Here is a 17,476-nt window from a genome sequence, read left to right as displayed (position 1 = left end):
TCCACGGGCTCCTGTTCATCCAGCCTCCACCGCGCGCTACTCCACCGGCTACTGTTCAAACACCCCTCCACGGGCACCCCTCCACCGTCTACTGTTCATCCAGCCCTCCACACCACGGGGTCCTGTTCAACCACCCCTCCACGGGCACCCCTCCATCGTCTGCTGTTCATCCAGCCCTCCACACCACGGGGTCCTGTTCATCCAGAGGCAACGCCACCACTCACTGTTCATCCAACCCCCCTCCCCCCGCAACGCTCACTGTTCATCCCAGAGGCAGCATCGATTGGCTTCAGTTAGCAGCAGTAGCGAAGGAATCGCTCGATCGAGTTCAGTTAACAGCCATCGATCGATTGCTCGGGTTCAGTAACGCGTAGCCTGCAGTGCAATCGCTCGGGTTCAGTTAGAGCCCAATGCCTCGCTCGGGTTCAGTTAGAGCCAACGCCTCGCACACACGCGCGTATGTGTATGAGAGAAACGCGCATTGCTCAGCCCTCGACCTCCCACCGTAACCGGGAACTCCCCGAAATTTTCCTCGCCCTCGCTTCTACCACGGTTTTTTCCGTCATGGACGGCCCAAAGAATGTCATGCAGCTGCGTCTCCGGCCCGCCCAAGACGAAAAGCCCATTTTCTGTCATGATTTTTTGTCATAGAAGTAGGAGCCCACCACATCTATGATGATACCGGGTTTTGTCACAATTATCGTCATAGAAGTGTCATATGTATGACAGGAAAAAAATTCGTTCGGCCCAAAATGTCATGGATGTGTCTTTTTTCTGTAGTGTCACGTGTGTGTCGGAGGTAGAGTGCGTGCATGTGCATGCGTGTGTGTTATGGAATATTTGCTAAATGATGAACTATTTTCCAACCATGTTTGTGAACTTTAATTTTCACTTGCAATTTGAATTTTGAATTTGTCTTTGATTTTTATCAAGGGGAAATTTGGCTTAGTCAAACTTGATGACACATCACCATTAGTCTGAGGTCACTGTAGCATGACACAGGGGGTGTTACACATTATTAATATCTCAATACTACCCTAGTGCTACCGAATGTTAAGTGTGTGGCCCTACGGGTTCGTGAACATGTAGACATGCACTACAAAAAAAGACACATCCGTGACATTTTGGGCCGAACGAAAAACAATTCTGTCATACTTATGACACTTCTATGACGATAATTGTGACAAAACCCGGTATCATCATAGATGCGGTGGGCTCCTACTTCTATGACAAAAAATCATGACAGAAAATGGGCTTTTCGTCCTGGGCGGGCCGGAGACGCAGCTGCATGACATTCTTGGGGCCGTCCATGACGGAATAAACCGTGGTAGAAGCGAGGGCGAGGAAAAATATCGGGGTGTTCCCGGTTACGATGGGTGGTCGGGGCCGAGCGATGCACGGAGGTTTGCGTGTTTCTCTCGTACACGCACGCGCGTGGGTGCGAGGCGTTGGGCTCTAACTGAACCCGAGCGAGGCGTTCGCCTACTGAACCCGAGCGATTGCACTACAGGCTACGCGTTACTGAACCCGAGCGATCGATCGATGGCTATTAACTGAACCCGATCGAGCGATTCCTTCGCTACTGCTGCTAACTGAAGCCGATTGATGCTGCCTCTGGATGAACAGTGAGTGTTGCTAGGGGGGCTTGGATGAACAGTTCCCGGTGGGGTGGATGAATAGGACCCCGTGGTGTTGCCTCTGGATGAACAGGACCCCGATCGATCGAGCTGGTTGGGGCTGGATGAACAGGACCCCGTGGAGGGCTGGATGAACAGGACGACCCCGTGGAGGGCTGGATGAACAGTAGACGGTGGAGGGCTGGATGAAAAGTAGCCCGTGGTGGGGTGGTTGAACAGTAGCCCGTGGAGAGGGCTGGTTGAACAGTAGCCGGTGGAGTAGCGCGCGGTGGAGGCTGGATGAACATGAGCCCATGGATGAACAGTCGCAGGTGGAGGCTGGAGGAGGTCGACGGTGGATGAACAGTAGCCCGTGGAGGATGGAGGGGGTCGACGGTGGAGATGAACAGTATCTCGTGGAGTCCCGTTTTGCGGTACACCACACCCCTCCCGATGAACAGGACCCCCGTTTCGACTGTAGCACTCCAACACAAGTCCGTTTCCTCCATTTTGCGGTACGCCACACCCCTCCCGATGAACAGGACCCCCGTTTCGACCGTAGGAGGTATGTTTCCTCCATTTTGCAGTACGCCAGACCCCTCCCGATGAACAGGATCCCGTTTCGACCGTGGCCGGTCGAACACAAGGCCGTTTCCTCCGTTCTGCGGCACGCCAGGCCTCGTTTCTATCGGCTATTCTATCCAAGCCGGTTGGCACCCACGCGTTCCGTTGCCTCCCGATGAACACGACGCATTCTGTTGCCTCCCCATGAACACGACGACGACGCAGTTTCTCCATTCCAACCCAGCCATGTACACGAGCCCTGGCCGTACGTACGCGCAAGTAGGCGTTCGAGACCCCGCCCGTATGTACGTACGTGGCCGTATTTTCTTTCTTGCACACTGCCGCTGTACGTATGTGTACATGCTACGTGCGCGCCTCTACATCGACCAGTATGTACGTAGACGTTCGCGACCAGAATGACAACGCTACGTACGCTTCGACCAGGTGGGTCCCGACTGTCAGGCACTTCCTTGCGTGCGAAGATATAGCTGGTGGGTCCCAGCAGTCAGGGGGCGAATCGTTTTTTTTTTGCCCGGACGCACTTCCTTGCGTGCGAAGATGTAGCTGGTGGGTCCCAGCAGTCAGGGGGGAAACGTTTTTTTCGCGAAATACGGTGGCCCGTCCGGTGGGTCCCTGCTGTCAAGTGCAGGAATAATTATTTTGCGCGTAATAAGGAGGCACTTCCTTGCGGCCGCCGTGGACCCAGCTGTCAGCCTCTCCACGTACAGTACTCTTCCGATGGAAGTCGTTCCTTGACCACGTTGACCACGCCGCGCCGAGAGCACTAGGGCAGTGGACGACGGCCGGGCCTAGGAAGGGGACGACGTGGAGCCGGGGAAGACGCGGCAGTGGAAGCCCGCGCGGAGAGGAGTACGAGGGTTCACTGGTTCGGCTGCGGTGTGAGGCTGCCGTCGCCGCAGAATAACTGGGGGTGTGGGCGAGTGCAGGGATGGCCTAGCCAGCGGTGGGAGGAGTAGGGGGCGGTGAGGCCTCCGCGGCAGCACAGCCGGCCACGGGAGGCAGGAGCAGGCGGCACGACCGGCGTTGCTTTGGGCGGCTGGAGCAAGAAGACCAGAGGTTGAAGAAGCACTATGGCCATTGGATGGACATCGTACGGTCACTGCAGCTAGAATCATTTATATTGACTAAGTTGACAAAGCCCTTGGTACGCGTCAACTTAGTAGGCCCACAGGTCAGCTTCCGAAACGGTGCACCCCAGATGTCAGGGGGAGGAATCATTTTTTGGGCGGGTGAAGCTAGAATATCCGAGATTGAAGAAGAAGCACGGCATTCGTTGGATGGACATCCAACGGCCACTGCTGCTAGAACCGTGTGTTTGTCAGCGTCCTGGGAACGGGGGTCCCCAGACTTGCCTACCTGCGGCCCACGGCGTGGCTCTGCGAGCGGGCCCGTACGGCCCATCTTCACCAAAAAGCTTTCAAGACCCTCGCGAGGGGCCAAGCCTCGCAAGGCGGACGACACAAGACCTCCTCGGGAGCGGCCTCACCAGGTAGGCTCGCGAGGGGCGGAGAGATCAAGGCAAGGCAAACCTCGCGAGGCTCTCGTGACGTGAGCCATGACGACCAAGGCCAGGCGGGCGCCAGGCAGGCGCCAGCGCGCACAGTGTCCTTGTTTCCTCTTTGGTGCTAAGGAGGCAAGGGCAGGCGAGGAGTACCGAGGCGTCAAGCAAAGGTTTCCATATCGGTGCAACGAGACCAAGACCAGCAAGACGGCAGGACAAAGGTCACCGTGGATCCCAAGGCGGCGTCACCACCAGAGCCTTTAGCAGGCGAAGACTACTTTTGTCAGGATAAGCTGTACTAGCTGTCCCCTTTCAAATTGGCCGTTGTTGGATCCCTTCCCGCTCAATATTTGGGAGGGGACCAGGGCCTCTATAAATAGGACTAGCCACCACAGTTGGAGGGGATCGAATCGGGACACCCTCAAGTTCACCAAGCACAAGAACACCTCTCCTCAGGAGGCTGTTCTTCCCCTTGTACCGTTCATCCCTAGCCCAAGAGGCAATCCACCACCACCACACTGGAGTAGGGTATTACACCACAACGGTGGCCCGAACCAGTATAAATCTTGTGTCCCTTGTGTTGCGAGTTCGTCGAGCTAGCCTTAGAGATCGCGAAGCGTGTGAGGGTGTGATCTATGAGGGAGAGATCTTCGCGCGCACCCTAGAGTTTGACCCTTAAGGGTTTTGCCGGAACCCGAGATCCGACATTTGGCGCGCCAGGTAGGGGTGCGCCGGAGTTTTCCTTCCGTTGATCCGCGTCCCATCGCTTCGTCGCATCGATGGCGGACGCTCGCCGAGCACGCGCTGGGCGCCGGGCTGCCCTCGCCGCCCGCGCCGTTCAGACGGCCCCCGTCGGTGGGCCACCTCGTCGTTCTCCTTCGCCTGCCGCCAACGCCGTCACCGGCCCGGCGGGGAACGATCAGCAAGCCTCCTCGCTACACCCCTCGGTGCGGCGGGATGGCCGCACCGCCACTCCATCGATGACCCCGGCCGACTCGTCGTCCCAGGCTTGCCGTGCTCCAGTGGACGCGTAGGCCGCGCTATGCATGGCGCGTGAACTCCTGCGCTACCGCCCCATCGACGACCTCTACGAGGACTGGCTCGACCGCATCGCCGAGCTTGTCAGCGCCGCCGGGGGCTCCCCCGCATCGTCCCTCTCGCTGCCTCGTCCGCCGAGAGCTACGGGCGACGTAGCTCACGGAGCACCTCCACGACCTCTGCACCAAGATGGCTCCAAGGCGCGCGGCTCCGCGGCGCGACCCACCGCGTCCGGCGCCCGTGCGCGAAGAAGGAAGCTGCCAAGAAGTCCCTCGCCCCCAAGAGAACGCTGCACCGCTCCCTGCACCGCCGCGTCAGGATCGCTTGCTGCGGCAGGGCCCCGTGCCGCTTACCGTGGTGGCGTGCGGGCGCCAAGACCAAGCTCCACCTCCAAGACGGGCCCCGGTGACCACGGCAAGTTGCCGCACCTTCACCCCCGAGCTGCGTAGCATCGCCTGGCCGAGCAAGTTCAAGCCGGATCTGCCTCCTCGTTACGACGGCACCCCCAACCCCGCGGAGTTCCTGCAGCTCTACGAGCTGAGCATCGAGGCGGCCAACGGCGACGAGAAAGTCATGGTGAACTGGTTCCCCATGGCGCTCAAAGGCGGCGCTCGTTCGTGGCTCCTGAACTTGCCTCTAGGCTCGATCTCCTCCTGGGACGAGATGCGTGACCGCTTCGTCGCCAACTTCCAGGGCACTCGCGACCGCCCTCCGGCCGCGGGTGATCTGCGTCGCGTCAAGCAACAACCAGGAGAGACCCTCCAGAAGTACATCCAACGCTTCAACATCGTTCGTCTCAAGATCCCCAAGATGACGTACGAGGCCATCATCTAGGCGTTCTCCAATGGCGTCCGCGACGTCAAAATGAAGGAGGAGCTCGCCATCCACGAGGAGTTGTGTACATCCCTGGAGATGTTCAACCTGGCGACCAAGTGCGCAAGGGCTGAGGAAGGGCGCCTTTCCCTTCTCGAGCTCCTAGCTGCCGACCCGGAGGAGAAGAAAGCCAAGGCCAAGGACGTGAAGCACAAAGGAGCAGCCGTACTCGCGGCAGAGCCGGACACGACGCGCGGCAGGGACCAGCCCGAGTCATCCAAGAGCAGTCGACCGTTCTGCGGTTCCACAACGTGCACAGTCACAACACCAACGATTGCCAGGAGCTCAGGGCCATTCGCGATGGACGCTTCGGTCGACGCCCCAAGCGCAACGACTGGGGCTACGACCGAGGAGGAGCACGTGGCGGAGGACGCTGGGACGACCGTGGCCCATGCCAGGAGTGGCGCGACCGGCCTCGTGAGGACCGCTGGCAAGATCAGCCTCGCGAGGGTGCCTGGAGGGATCAGCCTGGCAAGGACCGTCCTCGGGGCAATGCTGGGCTTCCTCCGCTGCCGCCACCACCAAGAAGGAACAACGACCACCATCAGGACGAGGGGGCTGGGGGCTTCCAGGAGTCGCGTGCTATCGCATGCATCTTGGGCAGAGCTCAAGCCCCAGCCTCACAGCGCATCTTCAAGCAGTTTGCCCGCGAGGTGAACGCAGTCCTCCCCAAGCTCGAGGCCACTCGCCCGCTCAAGTGGTCCAAGTGCGCCATCACTTTCAGTTCGGCAGATCAGCTCAAGTGCGTGGCTACCGCTGGCACTCTCCCGATGCTCTGTTCACCCATCATCAGCAACGTACAAGTCACCAAGACTCTCATCGATGGTGGCGCAGGGCTTAACGTCTTGTCCGTCGACACGTTCGACAACCTTCAAGTGCCCTACGACTAGCTTCATCCTACCAAGCCTTTCTCAGGAGTGACCGACGGTTCCACCACACCCATAGTGCAGGTCCGCCTCCCTGTCACCTTTGGAGAATGCAACAACTACCGCACCGAACTCATCGGCTTCGACGTCGCACAATTCTGTCTGCCGTACAATGCCATCCTCGGGTATCCAGCCCTGGCCAAGTTCATGGCGGTGACGCACCACGGCTACAACGTCCTCATGATGCCAGGGATCGGGATCATCACAGCCCCTGCGAAGAAAGAGATGCGATGTGCTCCCTCGAGCGCGCCTTCCAAGCAGCGTCAATCAAAGACCCCGACAACAGTGGAGCTCGATACCCTCGGGAGGTTGTCCCCAAGAAGAAGAAGCAGCTACTCCGTGCAGGACCTCAGGAGGGTGGCGTCGCGAAAGGTACCTCGTTAGGATCAGCGCCCGCACCTGGGGCGCCTCCCTCCCCCGCATAGGAAGGCGCGCCCGGCGCCCTCCTTGGGCAGGGCTCGGGGGCTCTCTTCTGGAGGGCCTCACACCTTGCCAACATCACGAGGGAGGCGCTCGGGCACTACTTGGAGGTGTGCTTCGCGACACGTCTCCCTCAGGAGGAGACAAGGCGAGGAGCGCGCACCGCTCAGGAGTTCATTACCAAGACCACTCGGGAACTGCAGGACGAGAGAGCCATGCGCGGCGACCGCCGCTCACCAGGCGCAGCTCCCCATCCACGCGAGGATGCCGGGCTGCGCGTGTGCGTCGACGTCCCAGGGCTCAACCGGGCCGCGTCTCAGGAGCTCTCCTGGCCTTCGCGTGTGGGACGCTGCGAGGGCCCACCGCACAGCTACGTTCGCATGCCTTTTGGCCTACCGAACGTGGCGTCCGCCTATCAGCGCAACCTGCGGCGTGTCCTGGCGTCTCAGGAGGCCAGGCACCACGCCGTCCTGACGGAGATGGAGACGGTCCTCAAGGAACCGCCTGGACCCCCAGAGCCTCCCGAGGCTCAGAGCCCCGGTGGCTCGTGAGGAACAACCCCTTCGCCGCGTACCTTCAGCTACTCCAACATCCCTTCTGCAACGGAACCAGGTGACATTTTCCATGTTTATTTAGCTGGGAGCGCCTCCAGGGCCGCATTATTCCCAGGTCGCATGGGTCCATCCCTGCGGCATGTATCCCTTTCCTATGTCTTTAGCTTACCTTGCTAGGGGCGGCCCTCGTGTTGGGGAACGTAGTAATTTCAAAAAATCCTACGCTCACGCAAGATCATGGTGATGCATAGCAACGAGAGGGAGAGTGTTGTCCACGTACCCTCGTAGACCGAAAGCGGAAGCGTTAGCACAACGCGGTTGATGTAGTCGTACGTCTTCACGATCCGACCGATCAAGTACCGAACGCACAGCACCTCTGAGTTCAGCACACGTTCAGCCCGATGACGTTCCTCGAACTCTGATCCAGCCGAGTGTTGAGGGAGAGTTTCGTCAGCACGACGGCGTGGTGACAATGATGATGTTCTACCGACGCAGGGCTTCGCCTAAGCACCGCTACAGTATTATCGAGGTGGACTATGGTGGAGGGGGGCACCGCGCACGGCTAAGAGATCCAAAGGATCAATTGTTGTGTCTATGGGGTGCCCCCTGCCCCCGTATATAAAGGAGCAAGGGGGAGGCGGCCGGCCAAGGAGGAGGGCGCGCCAAGGGGGGAGTCCTACTCCCACCGGGAGTAGGACTCCTCCTTTCCTTGTTGGAGTAGGAGAGAAGGAAAGAGGAGGAAAGGGAGAAGGAAAAGGGGGTTGCACCCCTTGTCCAATTCGGACCAGGGGGGGTGCGCGCCTCCTTCCTTTTGGCCTTTCTCCTCTATTCCCGTATGGCCCAATAAGGCCCAATACTTCTCCCCGGCGAATTCCCGTAACTCTCCGGTACTCCGATAAATACCCGAATCACTCGGAACCTTTCCGAAGTCCGAATATAGTCGTCCAATATATCGATCTTTACGCCTCGGCCATTTCGAGACTCCTCGTTATGTCCTCGATCTCATCCGGGACTCCGAACTACCTTCGGTACATCAAAACACATAAACTCATAATATAACCGTCATCGAACTTTAAGCGTGCAGACCCTACGGGTTCGAGAACTATGTAGACATCACCGAGTAACGTCTCCGGTCAATAACCAATAGCAGAACCTGGATGCTCATATTGGCTCCCACATATTCTACGAAGATCTTTATCGGTCAGACCGCATAACAACATACGTTGTTCCCTTTGTCATCGGTATGTTACTTGCCCGAGATTCGATCGTCGGTATCTCAATACCTAGTTCAATCTCGTTACCGGCAAGTCTCTTTACTCGTTCCGTAATACATCATCCCGCAACTAACTCATTAGTTGCTATGCTTGCAAGGCTTAAGTGATGTGCATTACCGAGAGGGCCCAGAGATACCTCTCCGACAATTGGAGTGACAAATCCTAATCTCAAAATACGCCAACCCAACAAGTACCTTCGGAGACACCTGTAGAGCACCTTTATAATCACCCAGTTACGTTGTGACGTTTGGTAGCACACAAAGTGTTCCTCCGGTAAACGGGAGTTGCATAATCTCATAGTCATAGGAACATGTATAAGTCATGAAGAAAGCAATAGCAGAATACTAAACGATCGTGTGCTAAGCTAACGGAATGGGTCAAGTCAATCACATCATTCTCCTAATGATATGATCCCGTTAATCAAATGAGAACTCATGTCTATGGCTAGGAAACATAACCATCTTTGATCAACGAGCTAGTCAAGTAGAGGCATACTAGTGACACTCTGTTTGTCTATGTATTCACACATGTATCATGTTTCTGGTTATTACAATTATAACATGAATAATAAACATTTATCATGACATAAGGAAATAAATAATAACTTTATTATTGCCTCTAGGGCATATTTCCTTCAGTCTCCCACTTGCACTAGAGTCAATAATCTAGTTCACATCGCCATGTGATTTAACATCAATAGTTCACATCACCATGTGATTAACACCCATAGTTCACATCGTCATCTGACCAACACCCAAAGGGTTTACTAGAGTCAATAATCTAGTTCACATCGCTATGTGATTAACACCTAAAGAGTACTAAGGTCTGATCATGTTTTGCTTGTGAGATAATTTTAGTCAACGGGTCTGTCACATTCAGATCCGTAAGTATTTTGCAAATTTCTATGTCTACAATGCTCTGCACGGAGCTACTCTAGATAATTGCTCCCACTTTCAATATGTATCTAGACCGAGACTTAGAGTCATCTAGATTAGTGTCAAAACTTGCATCGACGTAACCCTTTATGACAAACCTTTTGTCACTTCCATAATCGAGAAACATATCCTTATTCCACTAAGGATAATTTTGACCGCTGTCCAGTGATCTACTCCTAGATCACTATTGTACTCCCTTGCCAAAATCAGTGTACGGTATACAATAGATCTAGTACACAGCATGGCATACTTTATAGAACCTATGGCTGAGGCATAGGGAATGACTTTCATTCTCTTTCTATCTTCTACCGTGGTCGGGCTTTAAGTCTTACTCAATTTCACACCTTGTAACACAGGAAAGAACCCTTTCTTTGACTGTTCCATTTTGAACTACTTCAAAATCTTGTTAAGGTATGTACTCATTGAAAAAACTTATCAAGCATCTTGATCTATCTCTATAGATCTTGATGCTCAATATGTAAGCAGCTTCACCGAGGTCTTTCTTTGAAAAACTCCTTTCAAATACTCCTTTATCCTTTGCAGAATAATTCTACATTATTTCCGATCAACAATATGTCATTCACATATACTTATCAGAAATGCTGTAGTGCTCCCACTCAATTTCTTGTAAATACAGGCTTCACCGCAAGTCTGTATAAAACTATATGCTTTGATCAACTTATCAAAGCGTATATTCCAACTCTGAGATGCTTGCACCAGTCCATAGATGGATCGCTGGAGCTTGCATATTTTGTTAGCACCTTTAGGATTGACAAAACCTTCTGGTTGCATCATATACAACTCTTCTTTAATAAATACATTAAGGAATGCAGTTTTGTTTATCCATTTGCCAGATTTCATAAAATGCGGCAATTGCTAACATGATTCGGACAGACTTAAGCATAGATACGAGTGAGAAACTCTCATCGTAGTCAACACCTTGAACTTGTCGAAAACCTTTTGCAACAATTCTAGCTTTGTAGATAGTAACACTACTATCAGCGTCCGTCTTCTTCTTGAAGATCCATTTATTTTCTATGGCTTGCCGATCATCGGGCAAGTCAACCAAAGTCCACACTTTGTTCTCACACATGGATCCGATCTCAGATTTCATGGCCTCAAACCATTTCGCGGAATCTGGGCTCACCGTCACTTCTTCATAGTTCGTAGGTTCGTCATGGCCTAGTAACATAACCTCCAGAACAGGATTACCGTACCACTCTGGTGCGGATCTTACTCTGGTTGACCTACGAGGTTCAGTAACAACTTGATCTGAAGTTTCAGGATCATCATCATTAACTTCCTCACTAATTGGTGTAGGTGTCACAGGAACCGGTTTCTGTGATGAACTACTTTCCAATAAGGGAGCAGGTACAGTTACCTCATCAAGTTCTACTTTCCTCCCACTCACTTCTTTCGAGAGAAACTCCTTCTCTAGAAAGGATCCATTCTTAGCAACGAATGTCTTGCCTTCGGATCTGTGATAGAAGGTGTACCCAACAGTCTCCTTTGGGTATCCTATGAAGACATATTTCTCTGATTTGGGTTTGAGCTTATCAGGATGAAACTTTTTCATATAAGCATCACAACCCCAAACTTTAAGAAACGACAACTTTGGTTTCTTGCCAAACCACAGTTCATATTGTGTCATCTCAACGGACTTAGACGGTGCCCTTTTTAACGTGGATGCAGCTGTCTTTAATGCATAACCCCAAAATGATAGTGGTAAATCGGTAAGAGACATCATAGACTGCACCATATCTAATAAAGTACGGTTACGATGTTCAGACACACTATTACACAGTGGTGTTCCAGGTGGCGTGAGCAGTGAAACTATTTCACATTGTTTTAACTGAAGACCAAACTCGTAACTCAAATACTCTTCTCCACGATCAGATCATAGAAACTTTATTTTCTTGTTACGATGATTTTCCACTTCACTCTAAAATTATATGAACTTTTCAAATGTTTCAAACTTCTGTTTCATTAAGTAGATATACCCATATCTGCTCAAATCATCTGTGAAGGTCAGAAAATAATGATACCCGCCACGAGCCTCAATATTCATCGGACCAGATACATCAGTATGTATGATTTCCAACAAATCTGTTGCTTGCTCCATTGTTCCGGAGAACGGTGTTTTAGTCATCTTGCCCAAGAGGCATGGTTCGCAAGCATCAAGTGATTCCAAAATCCCATCAGGATGGAGTTTCTTCATGCGCTTTACACCAATATGACCTAAACGGCAGTGCCACAAATAAGTTGCACTATCATTATTAACTTTGCATCTTTTGGCTTCAATACTATGAATATGTGTATCACTACGATCGAGATCCAACAAACCATTTTCATTGGGTGTATGACCATAGAAGGTTTTATTCATGTAAATAGAACAACAATTATTCTCTAACTTAAATGAATAACCGTATTGCAATAAACATGATCAAATAATATTCATGCTCAACGCAAACACCAAATAACACTTATTTAGGTTCAACACTAATCCCGAAAGTGTAGGGAGCGTGCGATGATGATCATATCAATCTTGGAACCACTTCCAACACACATCGTCACTTCACCCTTAACTAGTCTCTGTTCATTCCGCAACTCTTGTTTCGAGTTACTACTCTTAGTAACTGAACCAGTATCAAATACCGAGGGGTTGCTATGAACACTAGTAAAATACACATCAATAATCTGTATATCAAATATACCTTTGTTCACTTTGCCATCCTTCTTATCCACCAAATACTTGGGGCAGTTCCGCTTCAAGTGACCAGTCCCTTTGCAGTAGAAGCACTTAGTCTCAGGCTTAGGACCAGACTTGGGCTTCTTCACTTGGGCAGCAACTTGCTTGCCATTCTTCTTGAAGTTCCCCTTCTTCCCTTTGCCCTTTTCTTGAAACTAGTGGTCTCGTCAACCATCAAAACTTGATGTTTTTCTTGATTTCTACCTTCGTCGATTTCAGTATCACGAAGAGCTTGGGAATTGTTTCTGTTATCCCTTGCATATTATAGTTCATCACGAAGTTCTACTAACTTGGTGATGGTGACTAGAGAATTCTGTCAATCACTATCTTATCTGGAAGATTAACTCCCACTTGATTCAAGCGATTGTAGTACCCGGACAATCTGAGCACATGCTCACTGCTTGAGCTATTCTCCTCCATCTTTTAGCTGTAGAACTTGTTGGAGATTTCATATCCCTCAACTCGGGTATTTGCTTGAAGTATTAACTTCAACTCCTGGAACATCTCATATGGTCCATGACGTTCAAAACGTCTTTGAAGTCCCAATTCTAAGCCGTTAAGCATGGTGCACTAAACTATCAAGTAGTCATCATATTGAGCTAGCCAAACGTTCATAATGTCTGCATCTGCTCCTGCAATAGGTCTGTCACCTAGCGGTGCATCAAGGACAAAATTCTTCTGTGCAGCAATGAGGATAAACCTCAGATCACGGAACCAGTCCGCATCATTGCTACTATCATCTTTCAACTTAGTTTTCTCTAGGAACATATATAAAACATAGGGAAGCAACAACGTGAGCTATTGATCTACAACATAGATATGCTAATACTACCAGGACTAAGTTCATGATAAATTAATGTTCAATTAATCATATTACTTAAGAACTCCCACTTAGATAGACATCCCTCTAATCCTCTAAGTAATCACGTGATCCATATCAACTAAACCATGTCCGATCATCACGTGAGATGGAGTAGTTTCAACGGTGAACATCACTATGTTGATCATATCCACTATATGATTCACGCTCGACCTTTCGGTCTCCGTGTTCTGAGGCCATATCTTTTATATGCTAGGCTCGTCAAGCTTAACCTGAGTATTCCGCGTGTGCAACTGTTTTGCACCCGTTGTATTTGAACGTAGAGCCTATCACACCCGATCATCACGTGGTGTCTCAGCACGAAGAACTTTCGCAACGGTGCATACTCAGGGAGAACACTTATACTTTGATAATTTAGTGAGGGGTCATCTTATAATGCTACCGTCAATCAAAGCAAGATAAGGTGCATAAAAGATAAACATCACATGCAATCAATATAAGTGATATGATATGGCCATCATTATCTTGTGCTTGTGATCTCCATCTCCGAAGCACCGTCATGATCACCATCGTCACCGGCGCGACACCTTGATCTCCATCGTAGCATCGTTGTCGTCTCGCCAATCTTATGCTTCTACGACTATCGCTACCGCTTAGTGATAAAGTAAAGCATTACAGGGCGATTGCATTGCATACAATAAAGCGACAACCATATGGCTCCTGCCAGTTGCCGATAACTCGGTTACAAAACATGATCACCTCATACAATAAAATTTAGCATCATGTCTTGACCATATCACATCACAACATGCCCTGCAAAAAAAAGTTAGACATCCTCTACTTTGTTGTTGCAAGTTTTACGTGGCTGCTACTGGGCTTAGCAAGAACCGTTCTTACCTACGCATCAAAACCACAACGATAGTTTGTCAAGTTGGTGCTGTTTTAACCTTCGCAAGGACTGGGCGTAGCCACACTCGGTTCAACTAACGTTGGAGAAACTGATACCCGCCAGCCACCTCTGTGCAAAGCACGTCGGAAGAACCAGTCTCGCGTAAGCGTACGCGTAATGTCGGTCCGGGCCGCTTCATCCAACAATACCGCCGAACCAAAGTATGACATGCTGGTAAGCAGTATGACTTATATCGCCCACAACTTACTTGTGTTCTACTCGTGCATATAACATCAACGCATAAAACCTGGCTCGGATGCCACTGTTGGGGAACGTAGTAATTTCAAAAAAATTCCTACGCACACGCAAGATCATGGTGATGCATAGCAACGAGAGGGGAGAGTGTTGTCCACGTACCCTCGTAGACCGAAAGCGGAAGTGTTAGCACAACGCGGTTGATGTAGTCGTACGTCTTCACGATCCGACCGATCAAGTACCGAACGCACGGCACCTCCAAGTTCAGCACACGTTCAGCCCGATGACGTCCCTCGAACTCTGATCCAGCCGAGTGTTGAGGGAGAGTTTCGTCAGCATGACGGCGTGGTGACAATGATGATGTTCTACCGACGCAGGGCTTCGCCTAAGCACCGCTACAGTATTATCGAGGTGGACTATGGTGGAGGGGGGCACCGCACACAGCTAAGAGATCCAAAGGATCAATTGTTGTGTCTATGGGGTGCCCCCTGCCCCCGTATATAAAGGAGCAAGGGGGGAGGCGGCCGGCCAAGGAGGAGGGCGTGCCAAGGGGGGAGTCCTACTCCCGGTGGGAGTAGGACTCCTCCTTTCCTTGTTGGAGTAGGAGAGAAGGAAAGAGGGGGAGAGGGAGAAGGAAAAGGGGGCTGCACCCCTTGTCCAATTCGGACCAGAGGGGGGGTGCGCGCCTCCTTCCTTTTGGCCTCTCTCCTCTATTCCCGTATGGCCCAATAAGGCCCAATACTTCTCCCTGGCGAATTCCCGTAACTCTCCGGTACTCCGATAAATACCCGAATCACTCGGAACCTTTCCGAAGTCCGAATATAGTCGTCCAATATATCGATCTTTACGTCTCGGCCATTTCGAGACTCCTCGTCATGTCCCCGATCTCATCCGGGACTCCGAACTACTTTCGGTACATCAAAACACATAAACTCATAATATAACCGCCATCGAACTTTAAGCGTGCGGACCCTACGGGTTCGAAAACTATGTAGACATGACCGAGACACGTCTCCGGTCAATAACCAATAGTGGAACCTAGATGCTCATATTGGCTCCAACATATTCTACGAAGATCTTTATCGGTCAGACCGCATAACAACATACGTTGTTCCCTTTGTCATCGGTATGTTACTTGCCCGAGATTCGATTGTCGGTATCTCAATACCTAGTTCAATCTCGTTACCGGCAAGTCTCTTTACTCGTTCCGTAATACATCATCCCGCAACTAACTCATTAGTTGCAATGCTTGCAAGGCTTAAGTGATGTGCATTACCGAGAGGGCCCAGAGATACCTCTCCGACAATCGGAGTGACAAATCCTAATCTCAAAATACGCCAACCCAACAAGTACCTTCGGAGACACCTGTAGAGCACCTTTATAATCACTCAGTTACATTGTGACGTTTGCTAGCACACAAAGTGTTCCTCTGGTAAACGGGAGTTGCATAATCTCATAGTCATAGGAACATGTATAAGTCATGAAGAAAGCAATAGCAGAATACTAAACGATCGTGTGCTAAGCTGACGGAATGGGTCAAGTCAATCACATCATTCTCCTAATGATATGATCCCGTTAATCAAATGACAACTCATGTCTATGGATAGGAAACATAACCATCTTTGATCAACGAGCTAGTCAAGTAGAGGCATACTAGTGACACTCTGTTTGTCTATGTATTCACACATGTATCATGTTTCCGGTTAATACAATTATAGCATGAATAATAAACATTTATCATGATATAAGGAAATAAATAATAACTTTATTATTGCCTCTAGGGCATATTTCCTTCACCTCGGGCTGCATCATCCCCAAGCCGCTGGGGCCTGACCCAGTGGCATGTTTCGTCCTTGCATTTACCTGAGCCAGTTTGCTTTCCATGCATAATCTATACATGATTATCACCTGCTTGATTGTCACCTACCCCGGCAGCTGCTCACTCTAGCACGGCGCTTGTGCTTGGGTCCGTCCCTGCAACATCGACAAATCTGAGTGGCCGAGCTCTGGCCACGCGCGCCACCTCACCAGGCCCTCAGTGCCTCCATTCTCTGGCGAAGCAATCAGTGGTCGCTCGGGTATCATACTGGCAATCTGCGCCCTACCTCGTGCTGATTTGCAGGAACCTCCTGAGGATAACAACGGGCGGTACCACAGGCTCCCTCTTCTCCCATGTAATCCGCTTGCGCGTTAAAAGGGGGGCTCCTGAGCATCACGACTCAGGAGCTCTTACTGGCTCTCCAGCCCTCACCCCCTGGCCTTGACCACGACATCGCGACCTGGCATACCAGCGGCGGATGAGCCCGCTCGAGGGTCGGGACCTGAGAACGTAGAGCACGAAGGAGAGCATGGGAGGAGAGGAAGACTCGTACGGGCCCGATCTGGCTACGATACGACCGCCTGCGCATGAGCCTGGCGCCTCGCGAAGGACCGACCCTGGACTGCCAAGATAAGTTTCACGCTCGGGTCAACCAATTGCTCCGGCATAGGATTCTCACTCTGTTACCCCGCTACGGCGACATAGCCTCCCTTTCCTGCCTCTCGGTGGTCGTTTGGGCGCTAAAGGGGACCTCTTGAGCATCGCGTCTCAGGGGCTCTTACTGGACCTCGGGCCGCTCACCTCCTGGCCTTGACCACGGCATCGCGACCTGGCATACCAGCGACGGCTGAAGCCTGCCTGGGGACCGGGACCTGTCGGCGTAGAGCACCAAGCCGTCGCGGGGTTGGAAAGGGAAAACCAAGCCGGAACGGGACACGCACATGCACGAATTTATAATAAGGATAATATCAACAAAAGATATTGCGGACCCTTTACACGCCCCCGCAGGGTACCTCTCGATTCTTCGTAGGAAACAAAAGGGAAAGCTTCATGGAGTCCTATCTACACGCGCCCCTGTGGCTGACGCCATCATCAACAGTGGGCTACCAGAGGCCGGCGCCAACCTCATCCAGATCAGCGGCGGCGGCCGGACACTGCAGCCCTGCTCCGAGCTCGGCGAGAGCTTGGAGGCACGTAGCTGTCGTCGCTCGTCTCCGGAGTC

This window comes from Aegilops tauschii, chromosome 2, assembly GCF_002575655.3.
Source record: "Aegilops tauschii subsp. strangulata cultivar AL8/78 chromosome 2, Aet v6.0, whole genome shotgun sequence".
Taxonomy (NCBI): domain Eukaryota; kingdom Viridiplantae; phylum Streptophyta; class Magnoliopsida; order Poales; family Poaceae; genus Aegilops; species Aegilops tauschii.
Note: the sequence above shows the minus strand (reverse complement) of the source record.